A 22,649-nucleotide genomic window follows, 5' to 3' on the forward strand; every position below is an offset into this window, starting at 1 on the left:
ATTCTAAAAATTGATCTGATTTTGTTTTATGATGCTCCTAACACCCTGTTCATAATAACTTCTACAGCTTCTTCTAAGAAAACACAGGTTAAGGAAGGTGTCTCCGGACATGTCAATCACTTCAGCATGTCAAGTACTCATAACCAGCACTGTATTACTAAAGAGTAATCTGTTTCCTTCTTTCTCTCACTTACAAATGCACATACGGAGAGTTATTTCCAATAATTGCTTTACAGACATCTGCTGTAATTCATAAACAATGATAAAATAATTACAGAAATGCAGCAAGAGATTACCCTTGACATTTCATCTCCTCTTCACACTTCACAAAGCTATAATACATCCAGCTTGAGAAGCATTCCCACTCTGATTTTTATGTGTAACAACAGAACTTCAGACTGCTGGGCCTTTAATGGCAGCACTGAACACCCAGACGGACTGACTGGCAGATGTGCACAAAAACAAAATATACAGAAACACTTTCCTTTTTTTCTAAATGCTTAGAAAAATTATTAGAACAAATGGTCAGGGGGAAAGAAAAGGCAGTTAATATCAGAGACTGCCCTTTCCGTACTGGTGGAGATCATGGGTCAAATTGCACCTGAACTGTTCATAGTGTTTTGAGATGGATGTTAAAAGGAATAATAATATGAAACCACAAGTGTTCCACCTGGGATCCACCACATCAGAAAGGGTATTTTTTCCTGTGTCCTCACCCTCCTACCACCACCTTCCCAAACTTGAAATATCTAAACAGTCTCTACATACTTGCTTTCTTTAATGTGTGTTAAGCAGCTGTAGCACTCTGATGCTATTAACCTGTATACAATAAATACTTTTTTGAACTATATAGATTTGCAACAGTCCCAGTAGAGAAAGGTGTCTTCAAAACAGACCCTGACCTGAGTGCTCCCTAGATGAATAGTCCTTATATATTGAGACATGCACCTTCCCTTTCTGAGGGAACTGGAGGCAGATAACATTTTAGTATGTAGGCAAAACTGACACATAGATATGCAAACAAAGTCAATTTACAGCAGTAAGTAAAAGTCATACCATGCCTGATTCAAAGCAGCACAATCAATGCCTATCTGGGGGAGGCTCCACTCTGAATCATCCTGGACAGTGCCTATTCACAGGCACTGTAGGAGCAAATGCACTTGACAGGAGGAGGATGCCATTTTTACTGTGCCAAACTCTGCTCACGCGTGATAAAAGCAGAGGGAAAGCCTGTATGAGATGGGAAAGATTCAGTCAAATGTGACTTTTATTCCTCATTTGTTGAAAGCTGAGGCTGTGTCCTTCAAAGGCTGTTGTCATTAAATATCTATGGCTTTTTCACAAGCGCTGTCACTAGTATCAGTTCCCTACTTTTATCACGTTTTTTGTCAGTTCACTGTGAGACACTGGTGCATTGCTGTGTCCTTTTACTCAAAAGCCTACCAAGTTAAGATGAAAAAAAATTACCCCAGGTTGTGCCAGGAGAAATTTAGACTGGATATAAGGGAAAAAAATCTTCACTGAAAAGGTTGTCAAGCACTGGAGCAGGCTGCCCAGGGAAGTAATTGTGCCACCAACCCTGTAGGTGTTTAAAAGTTATGCAGACATGGGTCTTAGCAACTGGTTTACTGATGGGCTTGGTAGCATTAGGTTTATGATTGGACTTGATAATTTTAGAGCTCTTTTCCAACTTAAATGATTCTCTGATCCTAAGTTATTTACCCATCTGCATGTACTGCTTCCCAGACAAATGGCTTAGATGTTTGGGGTGGCTTGATGAATACCAGGCTCCCCACTTGCGGGTAAGCAGGTGGAACAGCTAAGTGATCAGTGATCCTGAAAACTATGCTGGAAAATAAAGTACTATGTAGAAAAGGGAAGAAGGAAATTCCATGATGCTATCTGCATAAGCTTGCCTTGCATGGCTACAGCTCATGTTTCAGAGGAAGGCATACCTGACCTGATACAGCTCCCACCCAGCCCTCATTTCTATCCTTTTCCTACTAGGGTTACTTTTTTGCAGGCATTTGCTAAGTGCTGATCTCAGTATTTTTTTTTCCTGTGAATCACAACTATTTTGGGTTTTTTCCTTTTTTTTTCTTTGATGTATATATGTAAAAAGAAAAGCTTCAGTGTCACACTGATATAAACAATAGAAGAATTTAGATAAACTGGCACTTACATACTGCTATAAACGCAGCAGTGGGATGAAAGTTATTGCCACAGAAACTGAAAATGTAAAGGACAGGATTAGAAGATGAAGCTTAATAGCACTGGAACCTGTTGAACATTCCTTTTCATTCTGAATATGTATGTCATACGCCCCCAAATGCATACAACAGTAAGGGTAAGGCTAAGAATGAATCTACGATTCATTGTAAGAACTAAAGATTCATGTATGCCCAATCTACAGGTAGAAAGGGACTATTTAATTTTTCTACATTCTTTTTGTTTCTTACTTATAACCGTATTCATTTAATATCCAGCCTTATGCATAGTTTCAAATATGCATCTTACAGCTTTCTGCCTTCTGCCAAAAGCATCAAACACAGGCAGCCTATGTATAAAAACTTTAGAGGAAAGGAATAAAAAAACACCTCTCTATATATAAATCTTTCCTTTTAATTATGCAAATACAAATGCATGGCAGAAATGCATCAAATGTAGTACTTTACTACAGTCATTTAAAAGCTCAGTACCTTTTAAAATAACTCATTGTGATTAAGCTTTTGCTGTCCTTTTAACCATGCAGAAAATGTTCAAGTCAGAGAAGTTTGGGTAAATTCAGCCACAAAACGTGCTTAAGTTAGAAAAATTAATCACTGCATACATATTTTGTTGCCAAGCAACCCTTCAGAAAAGCAAGGCTGCAAACAAGGTTCAAATGCTATTCTTGGCAGTGGTGCTGAGAAAAGCATGGCAGCCCAGGATGGCCCTGCAGCATCACAGGCAGTGCGCTTGTACTTGAAGTTCCTCTAAGTCATAATGTAAGCATCAGTGCTGGAATGCCATGATAGTAAAGGCAAGATGAGACTTTGGGGATAGCACCTCTAAAACACAAGCAGTAAACTGTGGGCAATGTACCAAATGTTGCAAAGATAACTCTAATCCAGCTTCTCCCACCATCTGAAGACAGTGGCTTTTTAAATGGTCTTTCTGTAATTTCCAGCTTAATCTTTTCCACAGAATAAAGTTCATCCCCACTCAAAATAGTCCTTGATTTCTACTGCTGAGACTAGTCACTGGCAGACCTCAATAAGGGGTTCACCACAAGTTCTAAATCTCAATAGGTTTGAAAGAAAATTCTCCAAGATAAGATTAATATTACCAGGTACTGTTCCTGCTATATCTGACAACAGGAAAATAAGCGAGTTATTGTTTTTCTGACAGACCAGGCAAATGTGGAGATAGAACAAAGATATGAATTATTAGTGAAGAAAATGAGAAGAATTAGGGTTCTAATCCCTTTAGGTTCAACATCCTTTTAGTGATTTAATAAAGAGTTTTCAAAGTAGAAAGAAGATACTGGAGCACTCCAGTTCAGTGTCTACCCTATTCCCCTTGCTGGTCAGTGTCCAGAAGCCAAGGACCAAGCACTGAAAACTATTCAGCTTGTTCTGTTTGAACCTGTTTTGGCCACTCTGTTTTACTTTCTTTAGCTGTAACAGTAATTTTTGCAAACTCAGGGGGTTACCTCTACCTACTGAATTTCATGTGCACTGTTCTCTCCATGTTTCAACATACCTTTTATGAGAGCAGTAGTAAGTAGTTATTTCGTGCATGTCTCCAACATGTGCATATTTAAGTATGATGGATACACTGTGGAGGAACATCAATTTGGCCCGCGAGCAGGCCTATAGGACACACTGTATAGGAGAACAAAAGAACAAACCATGGCATGGCCAGACAGGAAGCACAGGATGGTGCTGGAGACTCCAGGCTATAAACTACTCAGCAGTTTTTAGGTAAGGAAATAGAGACTAGCAAATCTGGCCAAACCAGTTTTAGGTTTCATTGGGCTGCCCCCGTCTAGATGCCAGGTGCCCACCAAAACCACCCTATTGCTCCCCTCCTTGCCTGGGGAGGAGTGAGAAAACAGAACAAAATGCTCATGGGATAAGATCAGGATAGTGAGAGATCTTTCATCCATTACCATCACAGGCAAAACAGACTCAGCTTGAGGAAACTAATTTAATTTATTACCAATCAAAATCAGAGGAGGGTAATGAGAAACAGAACCAAATCTTAAAACTCCTTACCCCTACCTCTCCCTTCTTCCTTGCCTCAGTTTTACTGCCAGTTTACCTCCTCCCCCCAGAACAGGGGGATGGAGAATAGGTGTTGCAGCCAGTTTACTACATCACATGACATATTGTTTCTGCTACTCATTTCTCCTCACAAGCTGCTCAGAGAAGTGGTGGAATCACCATCCTTTGAAGTGTTCAAAAATGTGTGGACATGGCACTTGGGGATGTGGTTTACTGGTGAGTATGGCAGCACTGGGTCAACCATCTTTTCTTATGCTAATGGTCTTTTGATCCTGTGAACACCAGATAGAAAGGAATATGTGCTGGTGAGATCATATGCAATAAATTTAACTGGTCAGATTTTTCACCTTCCACCTTTCCTCTTCCTTCTTCCTCCTTCCTTCTTCGTTTCTTCTTCCTTTACTCTTCTTTCCTTTTTCTTTCTTTTTCCTTCCTTCTTTCTTTTTCTACAACAAATAGATCGGAACATGTTTTTGCTACTTAAATTCATTCACAGTAAGAATGATCTCGTTGCATAGATGTGCATTTACTTTTTGCCCATAAAAAGAAATTTGACCATAAAAATAATGATGACCAAACACGTACTTGGTGATTTCTTGCTATGAAGCGAACTCAGAACTCAGCAGATTAACAACTCCAACTTGCTAACAGCATCTCTTCACAACTTTTTTGGGGAGAGAGATGTTTATCCTAGCTTGATTCACAGTATCTCAAAACAAATTAGACTTTCAGTGTAATCTCAAACTTTCCATTAAAATAGAATATCTCTGACATTCCTTTTCATTCCTTAAAATTTTCCCACATTGGTTTTGTCTGTTTCAAAGATTATACCATGTGTCAGGCAGTTTGTTTGCTTTTAAATGGGATTACTGTTTGTGCAAACAAGGTGATCTCTAGGCTTCCAGGAGCTTCTGAGGATCAAGTAAGGTTTTTCGAAGTTTTTAAAGGCCCTGAGAGCTGTCACTGTTGTAAGCTTATGTAGTTTTAAGTCTGTGACCATATGTCACTATGAACTCTAGATTAAAAATATAAATCAGCCTTCAGCAGCTTTGTATCTACGTGCCTTACATACTTACAGATACAGATCAAAAATATCCATAGACTTTCATTTTCAGGGAATTGGCTATTTTCTGCATTTTCCTACCTGGAAGTGATGGATAGACTACAATACAAAAACCAGTTCTTGTCAGTACTTCTTAGAGCAGAACCATATGTCCTTCAAGGCAGATTACATTTTTTGTAAATGTATTTGGGTTTGTCTAGACATCTGTATCAGAGGAGTTAAAATCAAAAGGGCTAGGATCAAAGAAGCACACACGGGGATATTAATTGTACTGGATGTAAAGGTTCACTGCTAAGCACTGCTACACACACAGTAAGTGTTTAACACTTGCCTTCCTGGATTAGCATGCAGGTCACTGTCAAGGCTATAAAAGAGTAAATTCCAGTCACGGTTCTTGGTGCACTCTTTTTCTTGAGGACTGCAACACAGACATTTAAAATGGCAGGAGATTTTGTAATCTGCCAGCACTGCATGGCTGACTGTTATTTTCTGGTTTTATTACACTCATTCCAATGTTACTTTCAAAGACTCCACTGATGCTAATGTTCCCTACCTCTTGAAACAGATATACTACTCAACCTATCAACTCAATGGAACTTATTTTGTCAAACTACACCCTAAGAAAGCAATTAGGTTCAACCTAATAGCTTTTGCATGATGTATACTGACCCAAATTCCTCCTTGAAGGAGGCATATAATCAATAAATCAATCAGTCATACATTACAATGGACTATTTACACAACTTCAGAGGGCTGCTAAATAATGAATTTTAAATTACCTCGGTTAAAACTCAGTCATATGAAATGGAACCAAATGTACCTTAAATAATTTTACTGACAGATTTCAAATGAGTTCAAAGTCATTCCAGAAGTGAGAAAGAATGAAGAGTAAAACAGGACCAGGACTGAGTTGCTGATCTTATTTTGAAGGAGATCATCATACAGAAGATCTTGTCACATAGAGGGAAAAGACAATCCTTTTAAATTTAAATTGTGGATGACAAAAAGGCTGTGAAGCCAAGAAAAAATATATGAAATAGCTAAAAGATATTTTTAAAGGGTTATTAGAAAAACACCAAGTTGGTACTTTTCCAACCTGAGAAAAATACAGTGAGCGTTCCAATGCTCAGATGATTAATATGTTCCACTTATAAACATAATGAAATTGTTTTCAAACAATAACTTTATTAAAGAAATGAAACTCCAAAGGAAAACTCAAAAAAATTCAATATGAATAGTTTGTGAAATATAAAATTTGAGAGTTTTCCCTTGTACTACTGTGAGACATAATTTTCCTCCCCTGAAGTAGCTTTCAGTCAGTTATTAACATTTTTAACTGGGGATCAAGATTTGATTTAGATTGATCCAACCTGTTGTTCATGTTGTTCCTGCTGGCTGTCTCACTGCTGCAGCTGCTGCCTGTAGCTCACTTGGCTCTCTGTGCAGTGAGTTGCCTCTGCTGATACTTCTGTGCCATCCTGGCTCTGCCTCACTTGCATCTCCTCCCACCACCTCTGCCTGGTGCTGCTCCTCACTCCCTACCTCTCCATCTGATTCCCACGTCTTTGCTAACACTTCTCTTTCAGCTCCTGGAAAAAAATATGTGCAACCTTGCTAAGAGGAAAGAGTCAGCTCACAGGAGATGCTTCAGCATCTTGTGGCATCTCTAACACCGTGGAATTCATTTACATAAATTCTCTTGCTCTCCTGTTTTTTTCCCTTTTCCAAGGTACTAGCCTTTGCATCTTGATATTGGAATTGATGGTGTTTAGGGTAAAAAGGAACCCTAGTACTATTCATACTGTAAATTAGCCAAGATTTCTATATGCTGTTACAAGCTTTATAATTGTTAAAACCTCATTAACAAAAAATAATATCTCTATCTTCTCCAGGTCTTCAAGTGTCTAAAGAACACTGCCACTTTCAGCTGGTCACTGCTCTAGAACAGGAGAGAAATATGTGTTCCTTAGAGCTTAGCCACCAGGGATGATGAGCTAAAAATCCTAAATAAATTGTTTTGATGAGGTTTGAAGATGAGGTTTTGAGACAGGCTCAATACTAAAAGCATTGTATGAGGGAAATAAAGCATTGTGGTCCTTTATAGGTCAGAAACATACCGATCCTACCAAGCATAGAGGGTTTTTCAGCAGCATATTGTGCATGGTTTTGTATTATTAATTTTTTTTTTTAATTGCAGGTGCTGTCTGGTCATTACCCAAACTTGTGTTAAAACTGCTGCTGTCAAAAAGGCTACCTTTATGTTCATTTGAAAGCAGGAAATGGTGTCTGTTTGAAGGACAATTAAGCATGTATGGCTGGTAGAAATATCAGGAGGGCAGGGAGGCACAGTGGCAGAGCCAGGAAGGAGCCTATGGCAAAAGCTCATCCTCATAGATGCCTAAGAGGGGCTGAGAGTTTACCTGGAACAGGAGTGAAAGAAGAATGCAAGCCCCAAAATTTCAAAAGTCACAGAGAGATGTTTTTGCAAAGGTTCAGAAAATATTGGATGGAGTTTGTACAACCAAAGAAGCTGCTGTAAGGATGTGGGAAATACAGGAGGAAGGTACCTGTGTGCCTGCTAGAGGGTGGAGATTTCTTTTGAAAAACAGCAGGCAGCTGATGCTCCTTACAGCATGCAACATCAGCTGCACTTGTCAAGAACATCACCTCTACCTGTATGCTAAAAATGCTGCCACCCCTCCACCTGAAAGTGCACTGGGACAAGTTTGTCCTGGCTGTCTCATACTTGGTGGTGTTGTGAATTCAATTGCTCTACTGGAACTGCATCTGATTCTCTTCATGTTTTTCCTTGCAAATGCTTCAGCAGCATTTTTTTCCCCCAAAGTATGGTACCTCCCTATTGGCCTATATCACTGTCAAGAGTACATACTCCTAACTAATTAATTAATTAGTTAATTAATTATTTAGGAGTAAGTATATTATTCCATTAATTAATTCAGCATTCTTTTGTAAGAGGCCATATTCATTTAAATTGTTGGGAAATGTATTCAAAACCCTAATTATAAACTTTCTGGCCATGATAAGTTTTTGACTTGTAGAATGAATATAAATTTATATTAGTTTTCATAACACTTCCATCTTGTATTTCATTTCCTACATTGAAGTCTGTTGATGCTCAAGAGAAACAAAAAACATTTTGAGCTCAGTTTCCAACCTTCTGTTTGACAAATGAACATGTAGCATGTGAGCCTGTGTTCAATTATTTCTTTTCTCAACTAGCTACATTGCCGAGCAGTAATTGAGTGAACTTCTTTTCATGCATTTAAATAGATCTTGATGCTGATGCAATTTATGCTTATTTTTAATGTTTAATCATCCAGAACTATCATACATATTACATTGAGGAATTCAAGAATGACATGACAATGTAAACCAATGTGATCTATCACTGGGAACTTTCACTTTCTTGCAGATGTGATTTCATTTCTTACTGATAAATGGCATCTTCATAATCTAATATTGAAACTGTAGTTATAGCTGTGGCATTGTCTGTTCTGCAGCATCCAGGGTAAGATTAACCATAGCACAAGGCAGGAAAACAAGTTTTTTAAATTATAAAACAAGTTTTATAATTTATTTTACCTTACATAATATTTACATTATCAGCATTTTTATTGAAAATTCCTCCACAATGAGCTTCTACATATGTTAATGGAAATTCAAGTAAGTTATTTAAATGTCAAAGAAGCAAATTCTCACCTTCCTTATAAAATTTTTCTTAACCAAATTGCAGACTTTTGAGAAACAGCATTGTTGTTTGTCTAGCAAGAGCCCTGACATTTCTAGAGCCCCTAGTAGAACTCCTTCTTAGAGCTGTTTGCTGTCAGAAGCTAGCAACCTACTTTATATCATCTCCTCCTGTAAATAAATAACACAAAGGAGTGGCATTTCAGTTAAGAGTATTTTATTAATAGTGAAGGCTTGTAATTTATTATCATGCTCACAAAAGAACATCACATGTCCAATTGAGGCATAAAGACAATTAACTGAATATGTATATACTAAATCTGTTATGGAGTCATTGATACCTCTTAATGAATGAAGACACCACACAAGACAGATGACAACACTACTATCAGTTTTTTTATGCTTATTAACATAGTATTTAAATTATAGAAAAATAATAAATGTTCACAGGAGGATACTGGCCAATCATCATTGCAGCTAAAATTGTGCCCATATATATCACCACAAATTCAGTCATTGTCCTATTATTTTAGGAAGAGATATCCTATTCTATTTGATATAACATTATTAGAGCTGAGCATCCAGTGGAATGTGGCATGAACTGGTGCCACCCTTTCCTATACCTCAAGAGCAATTTATTTGGTGTGATTACCTAGATAGATTTGATCCAACTGGCTGAGAATTATTTTAAAATATAATTTGCTGACATAGAACCTTTTTGCAGAAACAATGATAGATCACGTTTGGATAAGCAGAAGAATACAGGATGAAGTTCTCATGTGGCTTTAGTCATAGAATCAGAATGGTTTGGGTGGAAAGAGACCTTAAGTTCATCTAGCTCCACTATGACTGCCATGGACAGGGATGCTACTCACTAGATAGGGCTCCAGCCAACCTGTCTTGAAAACTTCCAGAAATGTGACTTCCACAACCTTTGTAGGCAACCTGTTCAAAGTTTCACCACCCTCTGAGTGTTGAGGAATACACCAGGTGCAGGTATCTCAGTTTGCAAGCTGCAGCACAAGATGCAGATTGAGGATATTGAGTAAGGGGTGAGGAAACCTGGAAACCTGGTTTGCCTGGCTGGGAGTGGGCTGTGCAGGGAGTCAAGGGAGTTCTCAGGCGCTGGAGCTGCTGCTGCCAAGAGGCTCCAGTCCCAGAAGGGAAAGCCTCTGGCCTTGGGAGTGTGAGTGCCAGAGAGGCTCAAGAATGGTCACACTGGGAAGTTTCCTTAACACTGGAGAAAGCATTTCTTCCTAACATCTAATCTAAACTTGCCCTCTTTCAGTTTAAAAAATTTCCCCTTGTCCTGTCACTGTCTGGTCGTATAAAAAGTCACTCTTCCTCTTTTTTATAAAGCCCCTTAAAGTAGTGGAAGGCCACACTGAAGTCTCCCCAGAGCCTTCTATTCTTGAGGCTGAATTACCCCAGATGTCATCCTATATTCATAGGAAAGGTTCTCTAGTCCTCTGACTAGTTTTGTGGCCCCAGTCCTTTGGAGCTACACCAGCTTACACTGTGGTGGGACAGATGCTACTTTCAGTCGCTTCCACTGATGAGCTGGATCTCAGTGAATGTTCAGGCCTTTGTGCAGTGCAGAAGGATACCAACAGAGAATTAATTGTAGAATACATTGCTTCTTCACTACAGCCCAGAGAAAATGGGATAGCTTTGTAGAGGTGGGAAAACCATGGCTTCACATCCCTGGAGAAGGAATTGAACCAGCCAGTTCTCAGTGCACACAGGAGCACTCTTACATGTTATAAAAATGAGAACATTTTCACCACAGCAGTCCCTTTCTTCCAAAATAAAAACACTTAGCAAATAAGGGTTGATTTAAACATAGTGTGGAACAAACTAAACAATGTTTCTCTAAATATTTTAATTTTTTAAATGTTATATCAAATGCAATATCCTTAGTGAAATCTACCTGAATTATCATTTTAGCATATTTTTTCTTATAGACCAAATAGTATCACACCTAAAGACACTATTATAGGAAGAATAATGTGGGACATCCTGTTGTACTGTGGATTGCAGAGTGTAGAGTTTTTCTTTTCTAAGTTACTCTCCATGTAAAGTTCAACTTATTAAAATTGCTACAGTTTTCAGAGTAGAGACTCTATCCTTTCAACTACAGTGTTTCATATTCAGTGGCCAAGATTCTTGCATAAAGGAACACCACTGCTTTAACCCTGGAGTGTTTAAGAGTCACAGGAACTTTTACACTCAGTTGAAATGTTGACTTTAAGCACAGCTTTCTAACTTTTTAAACCATCGATACACTTCATATTAACTAGGAGGAATTAAGAATAGCTTAAGTCTTGGTTTGTCCAGCTCAGACTTTCCCACACGGGTTTGTAAATGGATTTAAATACTGAATGGTATGATTTTGGCTCTTTCTCTTCTCCCAAAATGAGTAACTGTTTCGTGCTTTGCACTAACAGAGAATCAAGACCATAAAAATAATCTGAAATTTTATCAGTTCCACAAGTGTGACAATTAAGAAGAAGATAACACCATGTCCATCTAGCTTCATCCTTTCAGTAAGCATTAAAGTTATTAAATTATGCTTTACCATATGTAATATTTTAAATACTTTCTTTTTTTTATTCAGCTTGTAATGTAATTAATGGGTCCCTAAGCAATGAATGAAAATGTACTACTTCTGCTGCACTCACTGAAGCTGAAGGAATTAACTCCATTTTTCTGTTCATCCCTCATTAAGTAATGTGCTAAAATACTACATTGCCATTAAAGAAAATGTATTATACTGTATTTATGGCAAAAGCACTTTCAACATGGTTCTATTTAATGAATGCACATTCATTGTCTTGATGAAGATGCCTGGATTTGGACTCAAAAGATTGGCTTGACATTCATTATGTTCTGCATTCATTAGCAGGGGAAAGCAATCATGAAACTAAGATTGTTTGTGGGTAGAAAATTTCCATTGTGAACAGCCCCAGGCAGAAAATGGTTGTATTTATCACACAGAACAATGGTGCATGTTCTAGGTAAAACTGTGGCCCAGATGATCATACAATACATGCAGAGATTGTTTCTCCCAGAAACTGTGAAGGCAGAGGATAAAACTACATGGAGTTGTCTGAAGTTCTGGGTGATTTTTTATGAGATTGCATCTAAATAAGTAGCTTCAACAAGTTGGGTTAAATTTTCAAAAGCTTTTTGGTTGTGGTTTCTTTTTTTTTTTTTTTGGGGGGGGGGGGGGTTTTGTTTGTTTCTTTGTTTGTTTTTATATATATACATTTCCTTAGCCATTCACTTAAATCTTACATACATTTTGAGTACCTTTTTCTTATCAAAGCCAAAAGCAATGTAGTAAAAATTTTAGGAATATTTCAAATGTGTGTTTGATTCACTCTTGTTTGACTTCTCACAGAGATGTGAAAAGTTCAGTTTCAAATAACCTTACACAGGAAAGAGGGGTTTTGTGAAATAGAACAGACAGTGAAGGGGAAAGTGAAGGAAGAAAAAAAAAGTAGCAAAAATGCATATATAGTATCTTTCTCAGAGAGACAGAGAGAAAAAGAGTGTATGGTCTGTGAAAGCATTTAGTTTGACCTTACAAGATAATAAGAAAAACATACTTTACACGGGTGAATGGGTTGATAACATGATTTCTCTCTAAGTTTAATGAGAGTCATGAAAGTCATGCTTTATAAGAAGTAAATGGTGTAAATCATGCATTGCTAATGAATGTATTACTTTAGACAGAGGGTCATGAATTTTACAGTACATAGATTCATATGGGTTTTGATTCTATAAAAGTTTTATATATGTACTTATCTACAGTTAACTACATATGTGCTATTGTGGTTCATTGAAATAATGGCTTTATTCACTGTAAAAACATTTAGAACACATGTAAATACTTGTGACGAGAGGCTTTAAATACATGAAAAGCAGATATAAATTTCAGCCTACTTGACTAAAATGTAGCAATAAAAGCCAAAGCATGCAAAAAAGGCACCAAGAAAGCAAAGAAAAACCTCCAGTTTCACTAACAAAGCTATTGATATTCTCTTCTTACAGCAGGTTTAAACAATTTTGTCAAAGTTTTGCACAACACCATTGAACTACTCTAGAGATAATGGAATTCAGAATATCAATGTCTGCAATTAGCACATACTGAGTGGCTAAAAATTAAGTCAAAATGCATGTTTTTCTCTTTCAGAAGGAATGTAAAGGTTTGATAACACTGCACAAGAGTATTGTTTAAGTATTTCCAAGAAAAACTTATTCTTGCAGTGCCCATAATTAGCACCTGTAATTCTTTATTATATTTTTATATGATGACATAGAACAAAAAATATAACTGTGTTATCTGAACAATCAGTTTTTTCATTAGTCTATGAGCACTATATTAAAAGATAATAAAATCAAGTAGATCCATAGTTTCAAAGACAATGAAACATTATTAAAGTAAAAGTTTAAAAAAGGGGAGAAAACTTTCAAAAATTTTCAACCTTTTATCAAGCACCATAATAATTAACAAATTTTCTCCATAATTTTATTTTTCATTTACACCAATTTCCTTAACAAACATGTTCACTGGAGTTTATTGAATTTTGTTGTGTGCTATTATTTTAAAGCCACAGAGTATTTCTCAACAATCAATGATGTTTCCAAATATAACTCCAGGTGTGTCTCAAGAAGTTTAAATGTGTATATCCCTGTTTTCATCACATTTAGTACCCTCTTAACATCTCTGGAGCAAATAAGAAACATATTTTCCACTTATTCCACTGTTCCTGACTCCTTCAAGCAACTTTGAAAATATGAACCTTTGTAGCTGATGTCTTATCTTCTGGAAAGTGTTTATTTCTGAAGAAGTCTGGTGAATAACTGATGTGTTAGTACATTAAAAAATGTTTGACAAATATCAATACACAGCAATTTTCCTTTTCAAAGATTAAATCCAAAATATCTTTAAAAACTTCAAGAGTCATTTTGATTGCTTGTGGTTCGCTGACTTTGAAGTGACAGCTGATTCGGTTCTTGGCAGACTAGAATGAGAATTGTAACTGGTGTGTACCATGTCTTTAGATAGAAAGGATAAAATTTTTGTCTCAAATATATATTTTATTATATTTACATAAATATACATTTTAGTAAAGTGCTGTGTAAATAATGTTCTGTTTGCATCTTTGGGGCTGATCATAGGCTGCAATTATCTGCAGCAAAGGTGGAGTCCCATCCTAAATGAAGGATTTTTCCCTTTAATAGACTACTTACAGAACTGCATTCTCCAAACACTTATTCCCAAAATATCTGGATTATTAATCAACTCTAGCAATGCAGATAGGAAAATCTTGCCTATGTCACATCCACTTCAGACATGGTACAAACTGTCTTATTGCAGTACCAGCCTGGGATGCTGTAGTTGGATTATTACCAGTAAATATTTACCTGAGTTGGTAAGTGAACTATAAGCCAAACATTGTAACCCTTACTCAAGTTCAAAACATTGATTATATGAAAACATTAGTATTAATGAACACACTGCTAAGTTTTTAAACTGTCATACACTTCTTTGAAAGAAATGCATTAAGGTAGTTAAAAATTGTCTTTACCTGATGGAGAAAGAGAGTGATCAACCATTGTTGAGACTCTAAATTACATATCACAGCAAAAAAAAAAAAAAAAAAAAAATTATAGTAGTTCTTGCTTTTCAGTATTTCTTGAAATATTCTCATTTAAAATACAAAAGAGGAATTTTTACACATATTTTACTGAAAGGAAACTTTATTCTAAATTACCTTTAAAAATAATTTGAAAATATATGTAGTCTATCTTTTCTCTTTAATAGAACAATTCATTTTGGAGATAAATTAAATACATGTTTACACCAATCTCTTACACTATATTAAGGAGTGATTCTTGCTATTTATTCTAAAAATATTGATTCTCAGTGAAATAAATTTTGCCCTTTCCTGTTTAATAAAGCATTGTATAACTATTGCAAAACTCACAAGAGGGTCAGTCATTGTCAAGGAGGGGAAATTTGTCCTCAGGGTAGATCAAAATCGAGGAATAACATGAATCTGTTTTAGTGAGGAGGAAGCTTGGACTCAGTGGCAGCCACAAATGCCCTTATTTCTTTGAACAGGGCTACTCCTGTAAGGCGGGGTGATGCTCACATGTCCTGCATTGTGCTCACAGAAGGGGAAAATAAATTTTTTAAAGAGAAGACACAAAGATTTTGTGAACAAAGTGCTGTAAACAAATGTCCATGTCCTCAGATTTAGCATCCCTCATGATTTGGAGCTGACTGAAGTCAATTGAGATGTTTAGTCTGCAGCTGTTGGGAATATAAGCAGGATCATACATGATTGCGAAAGTGTTTCAACTGACATCCATTAAAGATGGAATATGTTACCACAACCCACAAGCCCACAGCAGGATTTCAGGTGTTTAAAAACTTCTTGCTTCTTCAGAGTAGTACATACTATGAAGGCTTACTAGCTAAAAGGCATCAGCTGTAGGATTAAACTTGCATGTTAAAGACTCTGTTTCCACAATCAGGCTTACCTGTGTCAGTGAATTTTTAATGAATAATTAAATTGAGGAATAAATTATTAGTTTTCCATCCAAAACAATTCTGTAATTGAATTTGAAGAGAAACAAAACTATTTTATTAGCATATTTAATTAGAATTTAGTAAGGGTATGTTGGAGTAATTGTTATAATAATTCCTTTTCCTCAAAAGGTCAGCTTTTTCATTAGAACTTTATGGCCTTGAAATTAAAACAACGAGAAAAGGGGTTTAATTGTATTTGGTGCTCAGTTTCTTCATTCATTTTACTAATTCAAGACAAATTCACTTTGACAGCTGGTCACACATAAAACAACACTTGTAGTACTAAGTAAATGATGTGAAGAGCCATGAAATATGCATTGACTTAGGCACTGTCTGAGTGAAGACCTTTCCAAAACAATACACAAATATCTTGAAAAAATGTTATTTAAACTTTTTTAAAAATACATAATAAATGTCAGTTTTTAATTTCTGTGGATAGGCAGGAGCACTAATTTATATGCAGAGAGGAATCTAGAATCTTTGAGGAAAATTGTGTATAATTAAGATTAGTGCTATTATAATTACAATCTTTTCCAAAAGTATTTTTATAGTTTACTTAAAGATATGTAAACATATCATAGGCTTTTTTCATTAATAAGAGTGGAACATAAGGAATGCCTCTGTTTCTTGGTTGCTAAGCCATAGAGAATTTAAAAATGTTGCATGTTAAAAGAGACACTTACCAGAGTCTAAGAGGTTCTATTTCCCTGAGCATGTCAATCACCAAAGTATATTTGTCAAAAGCTTCACTGAGAGACTATAATTTCACCTTTAAGCCTCAGACAACTTCTTTAAATGGTTTCTACATCCATTTTCTGGACAGACTGAATATTTGAAATGATCATACTACATTGATTTAATTAATATTTAATTTTTTTCCATAAAACACTACTTAAATCTTGCAGAATAATTGTATTACTGAAGTGGGAAGGAGGTGGCATGATACCAAAGTTCCTGCTTCTCAAAATTATTTCAAGATTTAATTCAGTTTAACTACAACATTTTTTGTTTATACCGACACTTTCTGCCTGAAATTTGTTTAGTAAAATATGGGATATTGCCTTGTGGTGGGTTGCCCCTGACTGGATGCTAGATACCTACCAAAGCTGTTTTATCACTCTCTTCATCAGCTGGATAGGGGAGAGAAAATATAAAAGGTTCATGAGCGGACATGAAGTCTGGGAGACATCGCTCACCCATTACCATCACATCTTTGCAAAATAGACTCAACTTGGAGAACTAATTGAATTTATTTCCAAGCAAAATTACAGCAGGATAATGAGAAGTAAAATAAATCTTAAAACCACATTCTCCCCACTCTTCCCTCGGCCTCTACCTCCTGCCCCCGAGCACAGGAAGCTGGGAACAGAGGCAATTTTCAGTTCATCCCTTGTTGCTGACACTACCTCCTCCTCAGGGAGAGGAGGAAGAGTTCCTGCCACAGGAGACGGTTCTCCACAAGCTTCTTCAGCATGAGTCCTTCCCACAGGCTACAGTCATGAACTGCTCCAATGTGTGTCCCATTCATGGAGTGCAGTCCTTTAGGAGCAGACTGCTCCACTGAGAGTCCTCTGCAGGGTCCCAAGTCCTGCCAGCAAAGCTGCTCCAGCCTAGGCTCCTCTCACCATGGGCCCAGAAGTCCTGCCTCTTTCCACAGGTCCAGAGGTTCCTCTCTCCACACATCCAGTGTGGACTTCCCATGAGGTACCAGCCTTCTTTCAGGCATCCACCTGCTCTGGTGTTGGGTCCTCCAGGGGCTGCAGGTGGATCTCTGCTCCCCTGTGGTTCTCCATGGGCTGCAGGGGCACAGCTGCCTCCCATGGCCTGCACCACGGGTGAAGGGGAATCCCAGCTCTGGTGCCTGGAGCACCTCCTCCCTCCCCATCTTCCTTCACTGACTTTGCCGTCTGCAGGGCAGTTTCATTTACCTATTATCTCTTCCCTCTTCTCTGGCCATAATCTCTTCTGTGCAATAATTTATTTTAGCTCCTTAAATACATTATCACAGAAGCACACCTTTGATTAGCACAGCCTTGGCCAGCAGCAGCTCCATCTGGCTGGCTGGCATTGGCTCTGGGATGGGCAGGAAGCTTCCAGCAGCTCCTCAGAGAAGCCAGCCCTATAGTTTTCCTGATAGCAGAACCTTGCCTCTCAGAGCCAGCACATACCTATAGTTTAGCTGTGTCCCAGGGCAGCCAAGGCTCCTTCATGAGGCTTACAGATACTAAGTTGAAGGCAGTATTGCAGAAAAAGATTATAAAGCTGTTTTTCATATCAGGGATGAGAATAAAGATTCTTTTTATAAAATTATATTAATATATTGAGATAAACTGAAATTAAAATAAAGTTCAAAATAAACCTTTATGGAACCAGAATTTACACTCTAAAGTAGTTTTGGGTGAATTTTTTTCTGCAAAGGCCTAATTATAAGGACTATGGATTCTTTGACCTGTACATGTATTTTACAATCAGAATTGGAGCTGGAACAAAGCAAGACAGGCATCCTCTAGTTGCTGTACTTTTCTTGGCTACCAGGTTGCTGGATAAATGCCATTTAGCTCCTGCATGAAATCAGCCTTCTAGTGCAAAACATCTGGATCATATCAAGGCATATGCTTTAATTCCTTTCTTTGAGAAAAAAAAAAAAATAGTATAATCAGTATTTCAAAGAGTTCAAAATGAACATGGAAAAGGCCAGAAAAATAATCTGCTTTCTCTCTTACACCATCTATCAGTTCTTACCATAATCTTTCCTCCAGAGGATATGTTCCTTGTCCTGCATGAGGAAATGTACACAGTCATGAAAGAGGAACCTTGTGGAGAAAACAAACCATAACCACATGGACACTGACAATACATATGAAGCACAGATACGCTCCAGGCAACCTGCAACTCACATGGGTATGAGATTTGCAGGTGGATGTTTGGTTAATGCTTGACCACTTTGCCATACTGAAAAACCCAAACTGAGCTCCTTGTTTACCTTGATAAGAATGCCTGAATTTAATCTAGGTAGCTCCCTGAGAAGTTCTACTTTGTACTGAAGTGCCAGAACTAGACATTTAAGAGACAAGTTTATAAAAATATAATTTTGGCACTGCCTGATTCATTAATGTTAAAGCTGCACAGTGGTTGCACTTAATAGAAATACAGCTATTTGCCTTTCAAAAGCATTACTTGTTTGGGCTTATCAAAACAAGCTTTACATCATGATTGAATATGGCAAGAAGTCAATAATGGAAGATTGTTCATCAGCAAAGAACATTGGTTTTGACTTTTGGACCAAGAAACTTTGGGTTTGACTTTTGGGCCTAGTTTCCCATGACAACCTTCTCTGTGCATCCACAGATTGTTTGTTACTGGCTTTAGAAAAAGCTGGTTTAAACAAAGACATTGTCAGCCCAAACTTTGAAGGTATATTCTGAATTCTGTAAACGAAAAAACAAAAGGTTCCACAGCCTCTCATTAAAAAATAAATATACGAGGTAAGAAATTTTATCGGATGGTCCTTGAGCTTCATACTCAGATTTTAATAGGTATTTTTATGACATCTGAAGACTCCTAAACACAATGTGAGAAGAATGCAATTTTGCAGAGTGTTAAGAAAATGTTGAAGGGTACATCTCATTTCAATCCAGTTTTAATCTTTATCAAAGGTGAAGGCTAAGTTTTAATAGTGATCCCTATTACTGCATCTGCATCTCTTGGTTGGCCTCATCTTTAAAGGAATTGGCAGCTTTTTTTTATACATACAGTTCTATGTGGAATGCATTTGTAGGAATTTCTCCCTGCAGTACAATCATATGCTACAGATATTCAAAACACATTCTCAGAAAATACAAATGTGAGAGTTGAGTTTGCTGGTTTTGAAATCAATAGCAAAGTGACAAACAAACGAAATTGCCAACCCACCACCCTCCTGCCTTGAATGGTGCTAATCTCAGAAATATGGGAACATTTAGTAGTTTCATAATGAAAGAAATAAACACTTTATGCTTCTGCCTTTGGTCAGCAGAGCCACCCATTTCATGTCTCTAATGTGACCTGGTAGTTACCTTAAAAGTTTCCAGTTTTGATCTAAAACATTTGTGGATAGCAAGTTTTAAAAATTAAGTCTACAGGAAATGCCACACACTTTGGAAAGACAAAACCAGCTAAATTTAAATCACATTTGTTCAGATGTTTCTGCTGATATGTGGTGTGTAATGACCCCCACAAATCTGTGTGAAGAGGTTGTTACACTAAGGAAGATTTTTCTTATATGCAGAAATTAACATGAGTCTATATTCTTACCTCTAATATCTGGTTGTTATCATAGTAAGCAGCATTAATAAATTTTTTTTCTTCCATTTCTCCTTATTCAGACAATATATTGACTCATCACACAGGTCTGAGGAGAAAGGTCTGGGTTTAGCCCCAGATCCACAACAGACTTCCTGTGTGAACTTAAGCAAGTTATTTAGTCTTCCTTCAATCACTGTTTTTATGCCTATTAATGAATATATTCATTTTCTGATCTTCAAATAAGGATAAGACCATTCTTCCTTGTCCCTTGTTGTTGCTACACTTACACTGAAAATTGCAGGGTCTATGGTAATGGAGTCAACACCTATAGAAACATTTCTTTGAGGTTCTTTGAATTTATACTGTACAAGGGAAGGATTAAAACTGGGAAAGATAACTAATTTTAAGCCTGAGGTCTTATACATATATATAAGTTATCTATAATAAGAGAAGCTATATATAAGTACACATATATTTACGTGGCTTTATAAACACAGCTTACTTTACAATATGGGTTACCCATATTGTCTTGAAACCTAAAAGCTCTAGCTGATTCAGATATCTGTGAAATAATCAGGAGTTAGAGCACTGAAACCATCTAAACCTGAAGAAACCATTCTTGACTCCTTATTATCAGTGAAGAGAAAGTGTTTAAAGAGAGAGCAGTCTGGTCCTAATGTAGATATTTAGGATAGGACAGATGAATTTCCCAAAAAATAGGTTGATTTATTATTTATTTCAACTTAGATGCCTAATTTTTGGACATATAAAACCAGGTAAGATTAACTGATTCCTGCAAGTGTCCAGTGGTATTATTACTGATTTGTGTTCAAAGGCCCCAGTCAGAATATACACTGATGAGCGCTTGCAAAACTCAGAGAAGTTTAAAAAATATTCACAAGCTTGTTTGTTTGCTTGTTTGTTTGTTTTATTTAGCCACAGTTGCAAACTAGGTTGGCAAATATACAAGGAGCAGATGAGTTGCACAAGGATTGAAGTCCTTTTCTTTCAGCTGTTACACTGCATGATGTTTGCAGAGATATCCTGGCTCTTTAGAAATAACAGACCAGAAACAGTTTCATTATAACAATAGGTGTGTCAGTTTGTTGGCTTTACCGCTGCTTTGTACATAATTTCGCACATCTCTAATCTAGAAATCTTTCTAAAGCATCTATTCAACTTTTCTTCTCTGCCAATGTGTGTAATGGAAAAAGAACTGGAAGGCAAGTGAAAACATTCACTCAGCTATTTAGTGCAAGGATGTCAATGAATTAAAGAAATTCTTTAATGACATGACACAGTTTATTAATTGATGTGTGTCTGGAAAACCAATGACCTCTGAATACCTTTGAAGTAATAACTCCACCCTGACAGGATGTCATGGTGTCTGACAGGGAGCCATGGTAGAAATCTGAGCTGTTGATCAAATCTCTTCTTGAGTAGATCACCTGGGCTAGCACTCATCAGGTTCCAATTGTGGCAAAATTAGTCTCTAACTCATCTATCAAATATTTTTTCCTATGGGAAAGAGTATGTCAAGTTATCTATGGATGTCAAAACATCAGATAACAAAGGCATGGCATTTAATTTAGTGTCAGATTCTTTTTTTTTTTTTTTAAGATTGCATAACATGGCTTAAGAAATCAGTTTCTGCTGCTTTACAGCAGGTCATTTGCAATGTTGGCCTGGAACTATTGCTTAGTTGTCTGAGGTAGGGTGTTTATGATGACATTTTCATTTTTTTTTACTGACATAAGAGATATTTATGTTTTTTTTATATTATCATGGACCAGAGCTGTGAGCAAGAAGGTGAAAAGGAGAAAGACAAGGGAAACAAAAAAAATACATTTTTCAAGTAAAAAGAGATTGTTAAAATTTAGAACAATATTTTTTTAGGATGTAATGATGAATAATTCTTGAAGTAGATTTATACTTGATTTCTGATCATGATACAACTTAGCTGTCTTGCATCATCATTTGAAAAAAAAAATATATATAAGTACATCCATTCACAATTATGTTTATTATTACTACCAGGGGAGATTGAGGTCATTCATACTTGGAATTTGCATAAGGATTCAAGGGTATCTGCCAACAGAAAAATATTGAATTAACCAGAGAAAATGCCAACACACATATTTATCCACTTTTGTGTATACTGATTAACAAGAGTCAATTTGTAACCATCTTCACACACTATTTTTAGAAACATTCTTCCATTGATTTACCATCTGCATGAGATTGTAAAAGATTTTTCTCTCTTTGGTAAATATTTCTGAGAAATATTTAGAGTGGTAAGAGCTTAAGAAGCTCTGCTTGGAATGCATAATCACCCTGCACTCCTTCTAAGGCAGTCTAGATATCTAACTCAAGGCAAACATAATTAATGTGCATGTGGATTTTAGCAATAAGAAGGAAAAGAGAAAGCTGCTGAATTAATTGAAACAAATAAATCTTTGCAAGACCAGTCTCAGAAAAACTCTTAGAACATAATGTTTTATGTTTGGCATAAACAGGACATTATGCAAGAGGGGAGAAAGTGATTTTTTTAATGTATATATAATTTTTATTTATTTATATGTATATATTTATGAAAGAGGCTTAGGTTCATGTTGTTCTCTAACATAAGACTTCCCTAATATTTTTAGTCTTTTTTCTGTAAGGTGTTCTACCAGAATACATAGAGGAAATAACTCTCCAGGCCGATATTTATGTTTCCTTG

General features: G+C 36.7%; 1 long non-coding RNA gene across 1 annotated transcript in view; it reads right to left on the minus strand.

Moving 5' to 3' along the window:
* Positions 1–4,628: 4,628 nt before the first annotated feature.
* LOC144246267 (uncharacterized) overlaps positions 4,629–22,649 on the minus strand; it is a 77,164-nt gene continuing 59,143 nt past the window's right edge. The window contains exons 2-3 of the long non-coding RNA XR_013339941.1: positions 16,745–16,773; positions 4,629–4,714 (exon numbers count right to left, since the gene is read on the minus strand). This is a non-coding gene — a long non-coding RNA (uncharacterized LOC144246267). The remainder of the gene's footprint in view (positions 4,715–16,744; positions 16,774–22,649) is intronic.

This window comes from Lonchura striata, chromosome 5 (genome assembly GCF_046129695.1).
Source record: "Lonchura striata isolate bLonStr1 chromosome 5, bLonStr1.mat, whole genome shotgun sequence".
Taxonomy (NCBI): domain Eukaryota; kingdom Metazoa; phylum Chordata; class Aves; order Passeriformes; family Estrildidae; genus Lonchura; species Lonchura striata.